Genomic DNA, 5233 nt, shown 5'->3' on the forward strand with positions numbered 1-5233 from the left:
AGTGTCGTGTCTTCCTCGCGCTCTCACCTCCCCCCCCCCCGCGCCCCACCCCCAGCAGGCTGGAGATGGTCACGGCGCTGGGACTGCGGCGCGCGAACCCCGCGCTGTCAAGTTCATCTCATCAGGCCGAACGAGACCCGAAAATCCGTCGCGTAACGAGGATTCGCTTCCGAGCTCGGTGCGCTCTCTGCCGTCCCCCCGTGTCCTCCGCTCCCCGACTCTGCCCATGGGCAAGAATGAAACACAAAGTATTCATTTCAATTACCGCACTCGAGCGCAAGATCAGAGTGAAGCAAAGGCGGAGTGGCTCGCTAAATGTTGCCTGTTACACTTGACTTCGGGGCTTGTTGCCATACAGAGCGACAAACGCTGGCGGGAACTCACGGGCGGCTGGCGGCGTGCCACGCTCCTGGGCGCCTCCATCGGCGGACCCGCGAGCCCGCCAGAACGAGGGACACCAGCTGCGGGGGTGTGGGGCTACTTTAGCTCGCCGCACCAGATCAATCCCGTGCGCTCGGCAGCGGCGGGGCCTGTCGAGTTCGCTCGCCACGTTGACGTGTGATGAGGGCGCGCTGCCAGCGCCAGGGAGCGCTCGTGCGGGAAGATGGGTGGCACCTGCCGGGCAGGATGGGCAAAGGGGGCGGGCGGAAGGATTTAACTGCTTGGTAGATCCATCAACTATGATGTACTTCTGTATAATGTGAAAAAATGCTGCCGTTGCTGTTTACGTTTCTTTCTTATTTCAGCAGTTGGAAATGTGTCTGCGCGCTGAAAGGAAAGCGCATCTGCCGCAAACATGAAGCAATTAGCGTGTTTAAATTTGCGGCGGAGGGGTTGGGATGTTTACACAATGTGTGTGTGTGTGAATGACTGTCGCTCTTTTTTTTTGTTTTCTCAGGCTGGGCACTGGGTAAACAATAACAGGCTGCACGGAAGGCACGCGAATACAGCTTCCGGCCTCTTGCAGCACGCAGCTTCTGCTACGACTAGACGTGTCTGGGTGGTCTTTTCACTATCCTGGCATTGAACAGTTCGTAACCGTTTTTAACGAACGCAGCTGAAAGATTTAAAGACATCTGTTTTTTTTTTTTTTTTAGAAATTAAAGGCACATTTTGGTGAGTATCACCCACCTGATGGTGTTTTATGACTGCAATGTTTTGTTCAACAGAAAATTTTGCTCAACCCTGACAGCGTGGTTGTGACTGCCAACGAACGGTTGAGGTCCTCCAAGACCCTACATATGACCTAAGGTAAGATGAGCACAGGAACTGGTGCTGAAAGAGTATGGATGTATGATGTATGGATGAGTGACCCATTGTAAGTAGTGTATCTAGCAGTGTAAGTCACCTTGGTGAATAAGGGGTGCGGGCTGATACCACTACATAGAGTTCATTGGAAGTCGCTTTGGAGAAAAGCGTCCGCTAAATAAGTAAATGTAAACGGAAATGGAAACGGAGGAGTCCAACCCTGAATTTGCTTCCTGAGCACACCTTTGTGCCTGTTCCCCAGTCTATTACCTGGTTTCACCCAAAACAGCCACAATAATTCTGGTCTTTGTTCAAACAGTAAAAACACATTGGCCTTTATCAAACTGTAATTTTATCAAAGTAAATCCATTTACATAAAGCACCATTCAAATGAGATGGATCATCTCATTCTTTAATGAGAAGTTTTCTTGCTGCATATTTTGGATATTTTGAAATAGTTCAATTCAGTCTCTAGTATGAAGGGGGAGCCTTGGCGTAACCTAAACGAATCGCACGGAGGACTTATTCCAACACCATCGAATGGAAGTAAGTAAATAAGTCTGATGATTTTTTGACAAAAGTGTAAATTATGTTCTCATGGCAGATCACCAAGTGTCAAACAGAGGCTGCGATCTGGTCTTTTTGAAAATCCTGATTTGATTTGTTTTTATTTTTTAATCAAATCCCCCCCCCCAGGTTTGTGAAAGAGAAGACTTGGGTGGCGTTGCTAGGCAACGGCCTTGCATGGGCATGCTGGCTAAAGCCTATCCGTCTCCTGGCCGCCTGTCTTGGGGGCGCTTGGCCTCCCTAGCGCCGGGCGCCGGCAACGCAGCTGAGCAGCCTGAGCATTTATCACAGCGGCGGTCCATAATGACCACTCAGCACAGGGGAAATTGAGCTGACCCAGGGGCCAAAGCTGTTAGGGAGACTGGTGGGAAGGGTGACGAGGTCATGGCATCCGTGTCCCACCCACTTAGTGGGCAGTTAGCACAAGAACATAGGTTTACTGTTGCCCTTTTTATATCCCTGGGCTTAATATACAACGCTTCAATGTTTGTCTGGCACAAAATGTTAAAAAATGAAGCGCAATCAATGCGGTGGTGGATGGAAGAGAGGGCACGCTCTCACGCGATCATCATTAGAAGCATCGTCGTAATTTGGCTACGCAGTCTTTGCATGCAGGATGTAAGGGATGGCGCGGGTTCTGAGGTCGGATCGAGTGTGGGATGCGCCCTCCGCGTTGCCCTTTATGTTTCTGTCTCCGCAGCTTCTGCCGGCCCTGTTTGATGTATGAGGCAGAGGGACATTGAGACACCGGTCTTTAACCCTCCGCTTATCAAAATTCCCCGATGCGGAGGCTGTGATGGAGCGCTCAGGGCTGTGTTGTCCCTCACCTTGTCACCGGCTGATTGGATTCCGTCTTCCTCGCGGCAGCGACAATCAGGTTGCCCCGCACACACAACCATCCCTACCCCCGCCACCTCCGCCACACACTCGCAAATGAAGAGCTTTTTGCATACGAGACATCCCGCCAACAGGGTGGGGACGACTTCCAGCTACTCCTCGCACCCGGTTCATCACAAGCGCGTCGCCCTTGCTCTCCTTCTCTAACAATATCCATTTCCATTGAACACACAGCATGAATTTCAATTGATGCAAATACGGCCCTGTAGCATATTCAGAAGTAAAACTAGGCAGTGTCTTTCATTTTCCAGAAGCAAAAGTTTCTATATATGCAGAAGAAAGTAGTAATCAAAGACCTGTTTCTCCACGGTAACATTATATTAGATGTTACTGCAATATATCGTATACAGCGAACTGAGCTCTCACAGATCACTAATACGGTACATTACTTCAACCTCCACGCACAGCAAAAAAAACAAACTAAATAAATATGTACGCGAATTTTAGGGTTTAAGGGTCAGTTTAGTGGGTTTTTAAGTTTTAATGAAAGTCAGCAAATATATTTGTACCCACGTTTTTTTTTTTTTTTTTTTTTCTTTCTTGGCGTATCTGAACGTGGTTCTTTTCAATCCGCAAGACCGGCATAAATTTACCAGCTGCGGTTAGCATTATTCAGCTAACTATACCTTAGTACATTATTGCAGGCATCGCAGTAGCCTGAGGAAGGAATAAAAGATAATCAATACCGGGACAGATGGGTTAAAAAAAGAAGATCATAAAAGTCTTCTTTGGTTTAAGCGACTCCCCTGAAAGACATAAAAATGTGAACTTTCAGATTGATAAGGATTGATTTCTCTGACACCAGATCATAACATCCACCCCTTTAGAGAACGACAGTGTGGACTACAGATGAATACCACATAAAAGACAAGAGTAAATCAGGGTATGCTGTGGCAATTAGGTTTTTTACTGTTTTAAGATATGGGAACACTTTAGTGTTTCATCAAACCGCATTAGACATTATTATACCTGAAGGTATTCCTGGAAGGCAGACACTAAAGTAAGCTTGTTTGGACAGATTCACTGAACAGACAGATATTTCATGGAATTCTCTAATTTCATTCTCTAATTTTCAACCGTCCAGAAGGACTCATATGATCTCCTATACTTCGAATTAGTTCACATCACTTTTTAAACTTATTGTTAACATACAGTACTTGGTCTGCAGTATATCTAACATCTGTAGAGTTTTAAATTATTATTAGGTGGTTGAACTGTGTTCTTTTTTCAATTCCAGATTCTGAAGAAATTACAGCATCTTCTGGAATAATGAAACTGAGGCATTTTCATGGCAATAAAATGTGCTTTTAAGTAAAAATCGAGTAGCTTCAATATGGGATTATACAAGGCATCAAAATAAAGGGGATAACTTTGAAAAGCATCCAGGATTTGATAAATTGTCATTATTCTAATCATGGGAAAAAATGTGTGCTTTAGCACATGAATATTCACATAGTGTTTGGAAATGCAAATTAATTAGACTTTCATTTGAATGAATACAAGAACACTGGAAAGTATTTAAGGAAATCTGAATTCAGAGCTAATTCTTAAGATAAGTAATTACAGGGAATGATCAAGTAGGTCTTGATTAAAGCTAACATTGTAAGTACACAGTATACTGTATACCATAGAACAGATGGTATACCATCAATTCCCCCTACAGTCTAAAACATATTAGCATTTACTTATCTGTGCAGCTTGCCAGCCATTTACTTAATTTCTCCATCAGATTATTCTGGAAAAGGTGATTAACTGCAGTATATGTCTGTAATTAATGCTTTCTTCCTTTAAATATTTTAAAATGAAAACACATACCAAATATTCATACAAGGTAAATTTCTTTTAGAAGATATTTATTGAAGCCACAGTAAGATGTTGCAACTTATTTTAAAGGTCATGCATGATGCAGTACATGCACAGAGTTAACATTATTAAGGCTTTACCAGTATCTTTGCTACAGTCAATTATCACTAAAATAAAGGTTAAACAAGGTATGTAATTTGGCCTTGTGGGAAAATAAAAGCCACTAAAAATATTTAAATATATATACGTAGATGTCGATATATGTATATACACACACACACACACACACACACACACATATATGTATATATATTTATATACACATATGTGTATCTGGGTGTGTCTGTGTGTAAATCGTATGTATTCTCATTTGTGAGAAAAAACAAGGTGTCACTGCAGGAACACATCTCAAGGAACCTGTGTATTGTGTAAGAGCACTGCTCTAAGGGACTTTGCTAAAACCAATGGTTCCCTTAATACTGAAGGTAGATGCAGCTTAGATTGATTTAATGGCACACCATGTCTCATGGAGTTCAATCTTCAGCAAACTTTTTTCATTTCAGCGGGTGAGTAGGGCAGACTGATTTTTCTTTCCTGATCAGATTTCTTCCCCCTCTGCTGAAATGTTTTATGATGAGGCAAAAGAAATACAGTCAAGGTTGAGATGTCCTATTACAATGTGTAATCTCCAGGGGAGAAGCTGTCCTTTTCTCTGGTT

General features: G+C 43.7%; 1 long non-coding RNA gene across 1 annotated transcript; it reads left to right on the top strand.

Annotated features, from left to right (window-relative positions):
* The first annotated feature begins 906 nt into the window (after positions 1–906).
* Positions 907–4060, top strand: LOC108935459 (uncharacterized). The gene is made up of 4 exons (XR_001966201.1): positions 907–1030; positions 1170–1251; positions 2516–2692; positions 3950–4060. It is a non-coding gene; the product is annotated as an uncharacterized LOC108935459 (long non-coding RNA).
* Positions 4061–5233: the final 1173 nt, after the last annotated feature.

Source organism: Scleropages formosus, chromosome 9, assembly GCF_900964775.1.
Source record: "Scleropages formosus chromosome 9, fSclFor1.1, whole genome shotgun sequence".
NCBI classification, from domain to species: Eukaryota; Metazoa; Chordata; class Actinopteri; order Osteoglossiformes; family Osteoglossidae; genus Scleropages; species Scleropages formosus.